This window comes from Canis lupus, chromosome 5, assembly GCF_003254725.2.
Source record: "Canis lupus dingo isolate Sandy chromosome 5, ASM325472v2, whole genome shotgun sequence".
Lineage (NCBI taxonomy): Eukaryota > Metazoa > Chordata > Mammalia > Carnivora > Canidae > Canis > Canis lupus.
Window position 1 is genome coordinate 6254834 of NC_064247.1, and position 17476 is coordinate 6272309.

Genomic DNA, 17476 nt, shown 5'->3' on the forward strand with positions numbered 1-17476 from the left:
ATAACCTAAAGTTGTATCTTTGGTTTCAGACTAAAATAGAGATAATTTCTCCTATGCTAGGTTTCATGCTGTGTTGTGGGTGTTAGGACACTATGAGAATGATCTTTTTTTTTAAGATTTTATTTATTTATTCATGAGAGACACACAGAGAGGCAGAGACAGAGGCAGAGGAAGAAGGAGACTCCCTGTGGGGAGCCTGATATGAGACTCGATCTCAGGACCCCGGGATCATGCCCTGACCCAAAGGCAGATGCTCAACCACTGAGCTACCCAGGCGTCCCTATGAGAATGATCTTATGTGGACATGCTGGAGGGAGAAACAGCAGGAACACACTCTCTATTGCATGTCTACAGGAAACAATCAAACTTGCTATAGTCAAAGCCTTCAACCTCTTCTCTTGCTCTTTTCTCACTTGATAATCTACACCCTAGCCATTTTGGGGTACTTACATTTATTAAATTTACTTTTTCTTTATTTCTTTGCATGTGCTGCTTCCCTTGGAAAATTCTTCTACCGATTGGTCCACCTGAGGAACTCATGTTAATTCTTCAAGATTTATTTCAGTAGTCCTTTCTGTGAAGCCTTTTCTGATCCCATCTGCTCTCTTAATCTAGAACTGACCAAATACAAAAACAATTTATTTTTTCCACATTTGCTGAGCACTTATTGTATTTTGGACATTTTGCTCCAGAACAATTATAACATGCCCACTTCCCTCCTGGTGCTCTTGATATAGTAGAGGGGAAAGGAAAATATAGAGATAATCACAATGTGAAGTATGCAAAGGCTTTGTTAGGGAAATTTAAGGACTTTCTAAAAGGAGATGGGAGGGACACCTAAAGGGGAGAAGATGTCACTGATAGCTTTTGAGGAAATTGCTGACTTGTGCCATGAAGGACGTGTAAAAATGAACTGGAAACAGAAGGTAGGGTAGCAGGCTACTAGACAAAGGAGAAACAGTGGACACATCTTGATGGGCAGAGAAGGGATGGTACACTTGTGAGGCTGCAAGTTATCCGGATGGTTGGAGAACGAATGGAGTATGAAAGCATTTCGGTGGCAGGGGCAGGGGAGCTCAGAGTACTTGTGGGGCATAGACTAAGATCCATTCTAAAATAATTCTTTGTTTGTGTCCCTTATCTTCTCTCCTAAAAGAAGGGTCTTGTTTTACTCAGATTTATATTTCAGTGACTGCTGCAATACAGATTTATGGAAAAAACATTTATTGAATGAATGAATGAATGAATGAATGAATGAATGTGTGCACAGGAGGATGAGCTATATGGGGCTGAGATCACAACTCAGCCATGAACCGTCAACGTGGAAGAAATAGGGATTTTCACAAAGCATGTGGTTGACTTTGAGAAAAGATGTTGAGTGTTTTTTTTTTTACTCCCATCTCATCCAATTTTATTACCATATATTTCCTAAAGAGAAGGTCTGGCCAGTATCAAAACAAAGCATACCACTGTGTTTTTAATTACCCTTTTCAAGGCTGCACTACCAAGGCAAATGCTGCCTGGCCTAACTTGAGCAGCAAACAGAAACATTTAGTCTGCTTTCCTTGAAAGCGCTGAATGGAGCGCATAAAGCTTATATTGATAAGGGTTGAATTTTAGGCTTTATCTTTTAATAGGGGTGATAAGATTCTAATGCCTCAGCCCTCTACACTATCTGGATGCTGATGGTGGGAACAGTCACCAGAGTGATGTGCTGGGCGGTGGTGGGGGCCCTGGGTTAACCTCAGAGAAACACAAATATGAGTGGGTGGAGGGGCCGCTTTCCATGAGAATCTCTCTCCTTCTCTTTCACAGCCTGGCCCACAGATTGGGCCTTTTGCCAGTAAGCAAAGCAGCGGATTATTTTTTCCATTGGTCAGAGGAAGTTTTCTTTTTTTCCTCTTTCTCTCTTTCTTTCTCTCTTTTTTTTCTCTCTCTTTCTTTCTTTTTGTGAATGGAGACAAAACCTTTCATTTTAAAGGGGGAACTTTAGGAATTTCATTTTAGCAAAATGAAAGACAACTCAGATTCCCAGGAAGAATTGGAGGAAGCCTAAGGAAACAAGGGTCTTTGGGATTGTATAGATGTGGGTGTAAAGCCGGTTTCGATTGCAGACCAGCTGTGTGGCCTTTCAAGTTGCTTTCCCCATGTGAGCCTCAGTTTTCTTGTCTTTAATATGGGAGAAATTTTGCTAAATAAAATGAAATGAGTGCAAGCAAAATGTTTAGAGGGCACTCAGTATTTGTTAGTTTTCTTCTTTTGCTTTTGAAGGAAGACAAAGAATTACACCCGCTTCCCACCAGTCTTCTGTATATTTGGGAACAAAGTCATGAATACAAACCTAAGAAGCCCAAGGGAAAGCTTTACATACACAATGTCTTATCCTGCCAGCTGATCTCATTCACTTCAACTCACCAAATATTTATTAAGTGTATGCTTGCTTAAAGCTGCTTGAGACTGTGGAGTTTACAGTTGGATGACAGATGGTTACTGACGTTTGTCTTCAAGAAGCTTGTCTCTTACTGCAGTGACAAAACTTTATATGTCGGGCAGGTTAATAGCACAAGGGAGTATGTGCGTGCGAGCATGCACGCACACATGCATGTGTATGGTGTGTTTCATCATGTGCAGAAAGAGTTTTAGGAGGTGAGAGGCCAGCAAGGACTAGAGGAATAAAAGCAACTTGTTCATTGTTTTGGCTGGGATGGGAGGGGCTGAACAAGGATCAAAACTATCATCCATATAACTGTTCTTCCTTATGGGCCTTGGTTTGGCCAAAGACAGAAGCCTTTGGATTTCACAAATACCCAGGCAATTTCCCTCTTAATACCGCTCAATATTTCTTTAAATGCCAAGAATGTTGGGACTCTGTGCCTCCGGGCCAGCTCTTTCTTCTGGCTGTAATTTGTTTCTCCAACTATAGAAATCTGACTCATTCTCTCAGTCCCAGCTCAAAGCTTCTCAATTGAGCCTTCTCTCCTTTTGTATATCTATTACTTAATGTAGACATGATACATATTTTAGGAGTGAATGAAGTCAGTCTTATAAATGGTTTTGAAAGTTGATTTCTGCCAAAAATATTTCACTGGCCCTCAAACTGTCCTGGGACCTTTAATAACTTGCCAACACCCGTCTCTCAGTTCTTCCTACCCTCATCTCCTCCCACGTCCCTTCTTAGCAAGGTCAGAGAGCAAAAGCTTCAACAGAAGCATGAAGTCCCATCCGCCATTAGCTTCCTCCTACTGGCAACCCAACAGTCAGAAGAAAAGCAGAACACTATGTGTTTTGCAACACCAACCCCTCTCATTGATACCAAATAGAGCAGTAGCACAGATGTGAGACAGACAGAAATCAAGAAGGGCATGAGGAGCATAAAGTGTTAAAATACTGGGAATTGTACCACTTGTCTGTTTCTTTTTTTTTTTTTAAGATTTTTATTTATTTAAAAAAGAGACACAAAGAGAAGGCAGAGACACAGGCAGAGGGAGAAGCAGGCTCCTCGCAGGGAGCCCAATGTGGGACTTGATCCCGGGACTCTGGGATCACGCCCTGAGTCGAAGGCAGATGCACAACTGCTGAACCACCCAGCTGTCCCACCACTTGTCTGTTTTAAGGAGATGTTACAAGTGAGAACGCACTCAGTTTGTACCAACAGGACAGCAAACCCAAAGACTGAAACCAGAAAAGAAACAATGCAACCATTCCGCAAAATAATTAATTTTACCAAATTTCTCTTTAAAGTTGTATAAATTGATTTAAAGGGTTTTGTAAATCTGTAAATACTATGAAATGATCATACCATGAGGTAAAACTCTATTCTCTTGGTTTACTCCTTCCTATAATGAGAATGCCTCTAAATTATGAATAATGATTATCTAAACAAAAATAACTTACGGCCTGGCAAGACCCAAAGACCTTGGCAGATGAGTCTTGTAAAATATCTACCCAAAATGAATGAGTTCAACAGGACAAATGAAATTCAGTAGGAGATCATTGAGTCTTCTGGGAATTGTAAAGAATGTTTGGGAGGTAAAAAAAAAAAAAAAAGAAAGAAATGTTTGGGAGACAAACTTTCTAGGGGAACCCACAGATTATGGTTCAAATTCTTGCTTAGTTACTGATAGAAATGACTTCTCTTCATGCCACGCTCACACCTCCCACCTACCCCTGGCTTCCCTGTTTGCCCCTGTACGCTGTGGGTGGGCAACTGTACAGTTTGGGCTTGTGGCAGAAGAGAGATGTTGTAGGTAGTCCTCTGCCCCACATTCCCATGCTTGAATTGCTTTCTCTGGAATTCCAGTTCCTATTAAGATTTGTTTTCAGCAATTTGGTCTTCAAACAATTTGTTAGGAAGGGAGTTTCTTTGTTTTGCTTTGCTTTTCTCTTTCTCTCTTTCTCCTTCTTCCTTCCTTCCTTCCTTCCTTCCTTCCTTCCTTCCTTCCTTCCTTCCTTCTTCTTTCCTTTCTTTCTTCCCTTCTTCTTTCTTTTTCTTTGATTTGGAGGCAGCTCTAAAGTGCTTTTAGGGCATCAGACAGCTGATTTTTACCACTTTGCTGAGTTCATAGCATTTTCTTTGCCTCCCCTCCCCAATCAAATGGAAACTAATTGGTAATGATATGAAGCAGTTATGTTTTTTCCACCTCTTTTTTTATCAGGGGAAAAACATTGGAAAAACAGATTGCGTGCCCAGGCTATTGGCTTTTGAAATGCCTTCCCTCTTCAGACCTATTATCTCAGTAAGAGAACAGTTCAGATAACATAAATCTAAGTACTGTTCACTTTAATTTGCCCCTGGAATGAGTGGGCTGGGCTCTCCCTCCTCTTTGGGGACAAAAATTAAGCTTTTGCAGGAATCCTCCTTCAGAAATGGAGGAGGAATTTGAGCTACACTCAGTCATCCATTTCCAAGTGAAATGGACTTTTTTTTTTTTTTTTTTTTTTTTTTTTTTTTTTAGAAACGAATTCAAGAGAAGAGAGTCAGAACCACCCCAGTGTGGACAGAAGGACCTGCTTTAAGGGCCAATTCTGGCCCCATACCTGGAACTCATACCACCCCTTATAGGTCACACTTAGGGTACTTGTGGCCCTGGAATTCCTTGTTCAATTGGCCTTCAACCTGCTTCAGAGTTTTTCTGGGCCTTTTCCTCGGGAGTGTTCTCTGGAGGGTAGGTGGTATGTAGATCTTAAGCCTAAATGGTGGCCACAAAGTGGCTCTTTATGGGGGTGCAGATAGATTGAGCTTCCATGCTGGAAGCCAGAGACAGAGGTGGGAAGATATAGGGAATGGGCCAAGGTTGGATTTTTCATGCTTCCATGTTTTGGTGTAGAAGTCAGTGGATACTGAGAATACTAAATTTGATCCAGGTCCTGCAGGTTATTAGGAAAGTAAATAGAACAGGAAAGAAGGATAGGGTACTCAGGTAGCCAGATACCTTGTGTTTGAATATTTAGACCCATGGCATGTTGCTCTTCGATTACATTATTGCCCAAGGCCTCCATACATCAGAGGAAAGTCTGGAGAAAGGTATGGTGTTGTTACTCAGGTTCCTTGATCTGATGAAGTAAGTCAGGAGGAATGAGTTGAGTATATTTGCTGGATGGACCTATCTATGTCTTCTTTTTTGGGAGTAGGGAGGAAATGTTCTATTGTGGAAAGAACCAGAGATTTGAAACCCGGAAGACCTGGACTCAATAAACATTTATTAGTCCCCTATTGTGTGTCAACAACTCCAAAGAGAACACTAGGGGAGATAAAACACAGCCAAAATTCTCCAAAAACTGATAGCTTAGGGGTGGTTGTGAAAAAATAGTGATAAGAAAACATGTTAAAAGTCACTGTTAACCAGTATAATTTAAATAAATAAGCGTCAACATCTAAAGGAAGGAACAGGTCTCTGTAGGAGAAGTTGAACACTTCACAGAAGTGATACTTAGCCTGGGTATTTAACCTAGGATTAGGAGATGTTTGCCAGCAGGAAGGAGGGAAGCATGGCTGGAGGGGATGAGCTGTACAGAAGAGAAACACAGAGGAGTTTCAATCTAGATTTCAGAATTAACTTTGTCATCTTACTTGTTGAATGTCTTTGGGTAAATAATGTTTCTTAACCTAGTTTCCTCTTTGGGTTAATGGGGATAATCATAAGATATTATGACAGTTAAATGAAATAGCGAATTTGAAACACAGATTTTCAATTCTAAATAAAGCCCCAACCAAATCTTAATGATTGCTAAACGGGGGGCTCTAAATCCCAGCTGGGGAATACTCCGTGGATTTTGACATGAAAGTTGGAATGTCTCCTGGGGGTTCTGTTGGCACGAGTCCTGAGAATAATCATAGTAATATCTGGCCGTTCTTACAGAAGGAACATTGGATACAGGGCGGGCTGGTCTTTTTTTAGACAAGCCAATGCCTTTACTACAGCCCCGAAGTGAGACTGAGTGTTTGATCTCCTAGATTTGTGGGCAGTCCTCTCCATTTCTCTCTCGCAGAGCCCTCGCTCCCCAGGTCCAACTTCTTCTTTATCCTTCTTAGGCAAGAGTCAGCAATTTTGAATTCATCTGTTGGCACTGGCTGATTAATACATGACCTGAGGACAAAGGCTGTATCTTATAGAACTCAGAAGCCCTGGGATCCTGAACCAACAATGAGCACAGCACACATAATGGGGTCTGTTCCCTTCCCTGCTGATTCAGAAAGACAAAGTGTCTTGTGTGCTCTGGTCAGTGATTGGGGCTTGTGGCTCTCTAGCACTAATTGCCAAACGCTGGGCCAGTGAAGGCACATCAGTGACAGTGCGTCTTTTTTGGTCATCCCCTGCAGGGCAAACCCCCCATGGCCCACAGGACATTGGTAGCTTCTGTTTCACATCTGTTTTTACTTCTGGCTGGGCCTTCTGGGTCACTGCCTTGGCCCAGTGATTTCCCCTTTCACCTTGGTTCCCACTCCAGGTCAGGACAGGGAGGCCTCCTCTTCTCTTCTCATCCCCAGGGCCTCTCTCTGCTCCCTGACTGGACTCTGGGTCCTGCCAGTCCTCCTGGGGCTGCAGAGTCTGAGGCTGCCTCTCTGCACCAGGGCACTCAGCTTTCACCAGCCTGGCCCTGCTCTTGTTGCTCAATGAGTGCCTGTTTGCTACTCACATGTGCTTGTCCTGACCTTTGGGCCTTGGAATGTCAGCATGCACACGTAGCAGAAGAATCCAATCTGCTAGAAGCATTAGGTCTTCAAATAGAACTCAGGGAGGCTTCTTGACATTAACATTGTATCGGCTGCATGTTTTCTGGACTTGTCACACATACACTGCCCCCTCCCCCCCAGCCTCCCACTTAATCATTTGGTTCATAGTGGACAGTAATGCTTAGATGTAAGGCTGACTGTTTGTAATACGGAGAAAATACTGGGTCTTCCTTCTTTATAGTGCACACTTCATCTCAAAGGCTTGCATAAAAAACAAACAAGCAAACAAACAAAATCAAAACATGCTCACTGCAACAACCAATTCATTGGAGGGGTAGAGGAGCCCATCATAGCTACATTAGTGATCACTAAGGAAATGCAGCAGGAATGAAGGATGTGGCCTGTGATCTCCAGGAATTTATAATCTAGTTGTGTAGATAGAACTAACCCACATGAAACCATGACAAACCATGTGAAAGAGATTATTAAGTACCTAATTGGCACTTAGTAATAAACGATCGTGGAGGCTGTGGAGATTTGAGAAGACTGCCTGGAAGACATGGAGTTGAAGGGAGATCTATAAGGATGAGTGTGTGTGTGTGTGTGTGTGTGTGTAGTTTATTACAGTCCCAGCATCCAACACAATACCTGGAAACTCATAGGTGATCAATAGATACTTTGCATAAGTTAATGTATGGGAAAGAGAAAATAAAGGGGGAATGTGAACACGGACGGAACTGAATATGGTGTTTGTAGCCCACAGACTAGGTGCCAGGCGAGTGTACATCAGACTGTAACTCAGGTAGGGAGAGGGGAGAAAACAGTAAATGCTTGCATGTTGCCCAAGTTTCTGTTCAGTGCAAGTCCATGCTGTTTGATGTCATTGGCCGTGTTCATCAGGGCAGAATGTGCTAAGCTCATATCACTTTTCACTTTCTGAGCCAGTTTCTCATTCCAGGGGGTTTTGGGAAAATGCTGGTATCACAGAGATCAAAAACATGGGGCTGCAGATAAGGAGAGTCGGGTGACTGCAGGTAAGGGTCACTGAGATAGGCCTCTATTCCATAGCAAAGCCAAACAATTCAGACCTTCACACCCACAAACTCAAACCCAAATACAACTATTAAATGGGAAGGAGGGGCAGTAGGGAGGGAATTATGTGCCTGATGTGCAGAAATGCAGCTGGCATGGCTGGGCAGGACAACTGTGCTTTAGTACTAGTGCTCCTCTGATGGAAATCTGTGGAAAATTCTGCCCTAGGTGGGAGGTTTAGAATATAAGTGCCAGAATATATCTGTTGCCCTTTGAGACTATATGTGTATTTGTACCATAAACACTTATTGTTTCTTGTGTGTTAGGCCTGTGTATATACATGCTGTTGATTGTTTTTGAGCCACAGACTCTGTCCTTGTGAAGCTTATAGTTTAGTGGAGGGAAAGATAATAAAGAGGTAAATGAATAAGTCAGTCAGAAGATGAAAAAAATCTATTTCTTCTACCAAGAATATTCAGATAAATGAAGGATAAAGAATTTAAGAGTTCCAAAATATAGCATAACTGATTCTTACTTTAGAAATGGGCTTTTTCTGGGGCACAGAGTGGCTCAGTGGTTGACTGTCTGCCTTTGGTTCAGGTTGTGATCCTGTGGTGCTGGGATCAAGTCCTGCATCAGGCTCCCTGCAGGGAGCCTGCTTCTCCCTCTGCCTGTGTCTCTGCCTCTCTCTGTGTCTCTTATCAATAAATAAATAAGATCTTAAAAAAAAAGAAATGGACCTTTTCTTGTACTAGAAGGAAGGCTCAGATAAAAACAAAACAGTCTATAGCAGCATTATCAACAATAGCCAAATTATTAAGAGCCTAAATCTCCATCAACTGATGAAGGGTTAAAGATGATGTGGGACATAAATATACTATGGAACATTACTCAGCTATCAAAAAGAATGAAGTCTTACCATTAGCAACAATGTGGATGGAGCTAGAGTGTACAATGGTAGGCAAAATAAGTCAGTCAGAGAAAGATAAATACCATTTGATTTTACTCATATATGGAATTTAGGAAACAAGACAGATGAACATAGTGGGGACAAAACAGAGAGGCAAACCATAAAACAGACTCTTAATTATTGAGAACAAACGAGGGTTGCTGGAGGGAAGGTGGGCAGGGGATGGGCCAAGTGGATGATGAGCATTAAGGAGGGTACTTGCTGTGATGAGCACTGGGTATTGTATGTAAGTGATGAATCACTGAATTCTTTTCTTGAAACTAATATTACACTGCATGTTAACCAACTGGAATTTAAATAAAAACTTGAAAGAAAAAAATTAAAAACCACAAAACATAAAATTAATAAATAAAAAGAAGCACAACCTTTAAAAATAAACAAAACAAAACAAAAGAATACCAGAGTACAATGATCTGGGACTGCTTTCAAGCCAACTGTTTTTTCATACTAACTATAAGGACACATGGGCCAGCCAGCAGACATGTGCTTACAGAAAGAAGCGTACAGGATATCTGAGAGTAGATACACTTTAGAAAACATGCATTTGTTGAGCTGATGGGCATATGTGAATGCACGAGTGAGGGTTGCAGGGAAGCAGGGCTGAGAAGTAAAGGCTTCAGTCAGAAATATCTGGATTTCAATCCAGGTCCTTCTTTCTACCTGAGTGAACTTTGATAGTTTAACCTTGTGAAGCCTTTGTAAAATAAAGATACTTCTATTTACTAGGTGGTTAAATCAGATCGTTATTTAATCTACGTAGCACAGAGCCTGGAGTATGATGTGCCCAGTAGGTTGGAACTGTGTCAGCCTATATTCCAGGAGATACACTGGGTGGGTAGCAGCTGGAGATGGAAAGGGCAGCGAAGGAGTGGGGAACAGGAAGCAGGATAGAGAGCAACATCTTAAAAATGAGATTTCAGGGACACCTGTGTGGCTCAGCGGTTGAGTGCCTGCCTTCGGCCTAGGGCGTGATCCTAGAGACCCAGGATTGAGTCCCACGTTGGGCTCCCCACATGGAGCCCGCTTCTCCCTCTGTCTGTGTCTCTGCCTCTCTCTCTGTGTCTCTCATGAATAAATACACAAAATCTTTTAAAAAAATGAGATTTGAGAGTGAACAAAAGATACCAGGATGTGTCTGCTGGCTGAGAAGTTGGGATTTTCCAACTGTCTGGATCCTTCTCTAAGGATCTAAGTGCTGCTGTTTTGGAGCAGAGTGGAAGCTCTTACCTGCGAGTGAAACGGATGGGTTTCTTAGGATCTCTAAAAGAATTCAACCCTGAATGCTTGTGTCTGCTTGTTAGCATGGCTGAAGGTTCTGTTACTAAATATATATGATTGTAGGTGTGCATGCCAGCACGCATGTGGAGCTGCATATCTCATTTATGCAGTGTGTTCTGAAACACAGGAAAAATATTGCTTCTAGTTTATTATTCTGCATGAATCACTGTCCATTTAGTAAGGGTCACCGTGTGTGTGTGTGTGTGTGTGTGTGTGTGTGTGTGTGTGTATCTTACACTTACCAGAAAACAATGTATCAAAATTCTGGTTTAAAGTGTTTTTTGGGGGGTTAAATAAGCTTTCAAGTGGATGACTAGTCTTTCAGATTTCCTTTCCCTTTCCCTGCTTCTTTCCCAAGTAGTATATGGGAAAGCTTATGTGACCTCTTGGGGTGGGGAAAGAGAGTATCAACCTACCTGCTGCCTTCAGCTCTTGCTGTTCTAGTTTGTGAAGAGCTGGTTTAAACAGGTCTTGTTGGTCATTAAGCTGAGATGAGACTGGTTCCTTTCTGGTTCTTGGGTCTATATTCTGGCTTCCATTGCTAAAGCCCCTAGACCCAGCCATCTGGTCTGGTTGTAGTTTTCACTACTGAGGGGACAGAGACTATGTTCTCCTATTTTCTTCCCCCTCCGCTCCTGGGACCTGCAAGACTTTGAGACTTCTGGTATTCCACACACAGAGACTGAGGAGAGCCAGTAGCCTGGCAGGTCTCAAAAGCCATCTTTTCATCCACCTGCCTCCTCAATGCTGTGTGTTTTCTCTTTCCCCCAAGCCAGTGTGGAAGTGACATTGAGCTGATTGCCAATCTTCCTAAAGAGCAATAGTCTTGACCTTGCCTATATATTGGAATCAGCTGGAAAACTTTTTTTCAACTACTGATGCTTGAATCCTATGTCCAGATGTCATGTTCTAAGTGCTCTGAGTGTGTAGAAGTGACTCTGATGTGCAGCCACATTTGAGAATGCCGGCCCAGAGACTTGCAGCCTCCAGATTAGGAAGCAGGTCACTAGCCTTTGTGCTTTTGGAGTCCATCTTGCCCATCCATCATACTCAATCCACTGCCCAAGGCTCCTCACCCACGATGGGAGTGGAAATGAGGACGCAGACAGTGACTTCTCTATTTCACTTCTACTTTTTTCTTCTCCTAAAATTAGGAAGGAAGGGACTTCTACTTTGGTTCCCTTTCTTTCCCTAACTCCCTTTACATCATACTTCTTGAGTTCTTTTCACCTTTGCCTTTGGTAGCTGAATATTTAAGCTGCTTAGGCACTGATGGATCAATAGGAGCTTAAAGATTTTTAGGAAAAAAAAGACCTTTCCTCTCATGATATGCTTGGCATCCCAGACTATTATTTTAGGGAAGATTCAAAAACTCCATTTAAGATTTCAAAAACAATATTTGTTCTTTCTTTTTATTTGTATCTCTGCTATGAAAATTCTAAACTCTACTACAGAAAAGAAAAATGTAGAGGAAAGGGAGGAGCCAGTGGTATATATTATATATAAAATTTATATGATTATTAGTCTTCTAGGGCTGCTTTAACAAAATATACAGACTGAAGGGCTTAAACAACAGCATTTATTTTCTTGCAGTTCTGGAGGATGAAAATCCAAAATCAAGGTGCCATTAGGAGTGATTTTCTCTGCGATTCTCAGTGGAAGGATCTGTTCCAAGCTCTTCTCCTTGTTCTATATATACATGGCTGCCTTCTCTCTGTGTTCTGATGTGATGGCCCCAGGTGTCTCTCTGTGTGTCCAAACTTCCTCTTCTTATAAGGACATCAGTCAGATTAAATGACCATCATGATGACTTCATTTTAAGTTAATCAAAGACTTTATCTCCAAATATGGTTACATTTCAAGGTACTAGGGATTAGGACTTCAGTATATGAATTTTGAGTGACATAGTTCATCCCATAGTAATGTGTATTCACATACAAATGGCACAGAAAAGTGAGAGCCTAAACTTTTATGTATTTTTAGCACCTAAAAATAAGCACATTTATAGTTTTTTTCATTTAGTCCCAACAAGTTCTTTTTTTTTTTTTTAAGATTTAATTTTATTTATTCATGAGAGACACACAGAGAGGCAGAGACATAGGCAGAAGGAGAAGCAGGCTCCCTGCGGGGAGCCTGACTCAGGACTTGATCCCAGGACTCCAGGATCATGCCCTGGGCCAAAGGCAGGTGCTAACCCACTGAGACACCCATGCACTCCTACTCCCAACAAATTCTTATAATGTATGTGGGGATGAGGCAACTGAGACACAGAAAGTCTAGGTGGCTTTGTTCAAGGTCATTGGGATAGTAAACTAGAAGAGAACTTAAAGCAAATTCATTTCAGTGTATTTGTCTCTCTAGGGTGTAGATAGGATATATGATTAAATAACAATACTTTAGCCTGTAATGAATGTGGAGGTGTGTGCAGGAGATTGAGAGAAATGACCAATACATTTGTAGGAAATTACTAAAAGCCCTAATACAGAATGATGATCACATCCCCAAGCTCAGTGTGAATGGAGATCTGAGTAGAATACTGAAGGTTGTCTGTGACGAATATGGGACGAGGCCCCCCAAAAAGGTATAGACTGACCTATTACATGAAGTTTTAAATTAAAGGAAACTTTATATGATAAAGATAAAAACCTAAACAAATAATACCCAACATTGGTTACAGTTAGGATCATTTATTAGCTGGGTTAAGTGAAATGGAGAGCACAAAATGAATTGGTAAAATCATGTCCCACTAAATTTTTATAAAGTGTGTTTGAGTAACTTATTTCAATGAATCTTCATATTGATTCTTTAAGGAATACTATTATTTTCATCATTTAATTTTTGAGAAAATTGAAGCACATATGGTTTGAAATGCATTGCCAAAGATCACTCAGCCAATAAGTAGAGATGGGATTAAAGCCTGAATGCTTTGGTTTGCGACTTCATGCTCTTCATATTACACTATACCATTATTATTATTTTTTACACTATACTGTTATGACTTTTAATTCCCCATCAGACAGAGATCTTTAACATGATAGCAGACCCTATGATTCATATATTGTCCTATGTCCAGTGCCTAGCATGCTGCCGGAAACCTAGTACATTGTCAATGTAAATAAATATTAAAAGAATAAATGAATTAAGTACAAAAAGATTTCTGTTCAAATATGGAGGCTTACTTACATAGATTTTTCTCTTTTATTTCATTAGAATATTCTAAACATATGATAAAATAATTTTTGAAAGATAGAAAATGGGAATGGGGTTATCAGAGACTTTGACAAATTTCTAGAAGATGGAAAGCATGTGTCAGGGGGTAACTATGACACCTTACCTAACAACAGAGACAACTGTATCCAGAACATGCAATTGTCTTTTTGTCACCTTTTCCTTAGATATAAACAAACAAACATTTGAAAAAATATAGTATAATACAAGAACAGGTGCTATGATAAAGGAAAATGAAGACTATGGAACTCTCATTATTTAAAAATACCATTTTACATAATAAATTTTAAGAGGATTGGAAAGTAGAATCTAAGAAATATCCAAAAGTGAGTAATAAAATGAAAAGATATAGAAAATAGAACAAAAAGTCATAAACATGGCTCATGACTCCAAGAAGCCAAATATCTGATTAACAGTTTTCCAAAAAGAGAAATGCATAAATATGGGGAAAAATAAAGCTTTAATTTACCTATCTAGATCTATCTAAAGGATACATACAATTGTCTAGCACAAAGAATGAAAATGCTTTGTGCTAAGCTCATACTTAAGCATATTATTGTGAAATCACAGAATACTAAGGAAGAAGAGATCCTAAAAACCCACTGAAAGAGTGAGCAAGAAGGAATGAATAGACTACCCCACAAAGAAACAAGATAGAGGAAATTGGAGCAATAATATTACTAGCATGGGGGAAATGAGTCTTTAACCTAGGATTCTATACCCAACCAAACTATCACTAAATTTTTCTGGTAAAATAAAAACAATTTTTCACTTTTAAAGACTCAGAAAATTTACTTCACTCACTAATATTAGGAAACTTCTTAAAGAAATGACTTTGTTGGCTAGGAAGGCTTTTAGTACAAGAACAGAAAACCCCAACTTAACTGGCTTATACAAAAAATATAATTATTATCTGAAATAACAAGAAATATCTAGAAGTGGGTGATTGACTTAACCATATCACCAAAGTTCTAAGTTCTTCCCATTTTTCTTTACTGTCATTCTTGGTGAGATGCATAGTCCTTAGATGGCACTCTTCTTGTTACAAGAAGAAATAATCTTGTTACAAGATTATTTCTACAACTAGATATCATGTGCAGGTATGATAATGGACAGAAGAAGGAAGGATATTCTATTCTTGTGGGTCTTTTGTTTTAATTGAAGATTTCACTGGAGATTCCTTAGTAAGCTTCTCCTCGTATTTCATTATTTAGAATGGAATGTGTAAACATTCTTAACTAATCATTAGCATGATGAGAAGTGTTAATGTGATTGGCTCAGCAATGTACAGGTTTATTAAATGGGATACTGGAATAGAAACAAGATTTTGTTAGAAAAAAGAGAAATGTGTCTGCTACGTACTACAGCCAACCAGGAGTTAAACCTGTAAAGAAGATAAGATATGTTGGAATGGATCCAGGAAAGAAGAAAAGGAAAATCTCAGGAAGAACAATATACATGGCCAAGGGGGCACAGGTTTAAATTGGATCAGAAGGATAGAGGGACTTAGGTAGGACAAATCTATGTGAAAACAGAGTGTGAATTTTAATTAAAAAAATTAAAAAATTAATATAAAGGCAACAAAATTAAAAGTAGGCATTTGAAGTTCCAGAAGACACAGGAAGCATTGCAAGGAAGAACTATAATCATGAAAACATGACTAATTTTGTTGTGTCCAATACTGACATGGTCATAATAACAGAGATATTGCCAGTTGACTTTCAATTTCTAGAATCAGCCCATCAGTGAAAACTGGTTATAGAATGAGAGGTAACTGCCATCCATTTTGAAGATAGAAAAGAAGTGTACATGAGATAAGTTGGTGATAGAAGATGGGAGAAAAAGCAGAGATTAGAAGGAAAAAGCAGGGATGCTAATATTCTTACCTGACCGAGTAGCCAGATAAGCAGAGATACTCTCTTCAGCTGGTGGAACAAAAAATATAAAAATAAATTGTAAAAAGGTAAGGAATAAAAGACATAATTTTGATTTACTAAGATATTTGGTGCAGGGAAGATAGGATGAGGCTGTGTGAGCCAGATGCTAATTTATCTGGAATTCAAAAGATAATGTATAAAGTGAATAAGAAGTAGAGGCAAAACCATATATTATCTGGAGAGATGGCACTAACTCCCAGGAAAAAAAGTCAGAAAGAGTTCAAAGTATTTTCTGTGGGGACGGAGTTGGGGGTAGAAGGGATGGGAGCCTTTGGTGTGTGATTATTTCTTATTTCAACCATGTGCACACGTATCATTTGGTAATTGAAAATATATTGTAAAAAATGATGTATTTTTACCTTCTATCATAAAGCAGAAACATGCGTTTTCCATGTATAGCTTCATCCTGAACATTTTCCCTGATACTATGTAGCCTTGATAATGATTCAATTATCAGCTGTATAATATTTTGCTTTGTTTCCTTGGAAGTTCCGATTCATTTGTATACAATCCCTAGGTCCCCTGGTGTCAGAAACCGAAAGCAGTGGTTGAAGTTTGGGGGAGCAGCCTATGGCCAAAGAAGAAAGTTGTTTTTGCTTTTGTTTTCATTTTCTCAAAAAAGAACTAAATCTTGAACTGGCCCATATTATTAGCACTGTGCATTAACCAAGGTCGAAGCCCAAGCAGAACTGTGTGTCCTTGCTCATTGCAGAAGCCCTGGGTGGTACACACACACCTTGAGACAGAACTACAAGGCCCAGGAGTGCTCCGGGACAGCCTGGACAGCAGCAACCCAAGGCCGCCCTTTGCACTGACACTGCCCTCAAGTTCATTTGAAATGGGGGCTGCCAGAAAGATGAGGCTTCATTTGCAAAGCAAGAGCATGGTTTTAATTAGCCTTTAGATCCATAAAAAAGAGAGGGGTGGGGGTGGGGATAGATTTATGGCTTTAAATTCTCTTCTATGCCGTTTATAAAACAGTATTTATCAGGTGTGGGGCACATGGCAGCTCTGAGGAGTGCCAGACGGGATCAAAAGCAAAGCATAAAAACCTTCCCCTTTCAACATACCTAATCTCCTTCTATCTATAAATGGCCACATTAACCTCACGGCTCAGAAGAGAGATTCATTCTGGCATTTTGCTGTCTGAGGTATAAGGAGCAAGTGAGAGGCTGGCTTCTGTGTGCCAGGCCTGTCTTGCCTCCCCTTTGATGTTTCTCTCAGAAGAACCGAATCATGGCCAATAGCACTGGGGCGGGGCACGTCTGCCATTGTGCTGGAGAGTGTCCCTTTCATAGGGAGGCATTTACATCCCTTCCAGGAGAGTATCAGATGGCAAAATGACTGGAAATTAGCAATCAATCATTCATTCCTTCAGTGCTGTTTAGTTATCTCTCATATGCCCCACACACTTGCAGGTGTTAGTAGATGCTAATGAAGCACAAGATAGGATTTCCACCGTCAGAAAACTTCAATGTTAGTTGGAAAAAAAAATCCTACCCATCATAGACTCATAGATTATTAAGATAACTTTTGGTGTTGTTGAGTTTTGGGAAAAAGTGGCCTTAGTGAATATTCCGATTGAGTTGGGTTTTGCCAAGAAGGTGTGATATGGGCTAAACCTTAAAGGATGGGTTGGATTTGAATAGAAAGGAGGAAAGGAGAAATGGACAAAGCCATAAATAAAATCCCCGAGGCCTGCATAAATATGGTATGTGGAGGGAACAAGAGCAGAGAATTTATGTTGGAAATATCTCTTGGGCTCAGTGGTTTCTGGATGTGCGTCCTGCTCTCCTGAATTGTGGCTTGTTGATCAACAAGAGCCTGCAAAGGGCAGATTCAGGAAGCATCTTCATT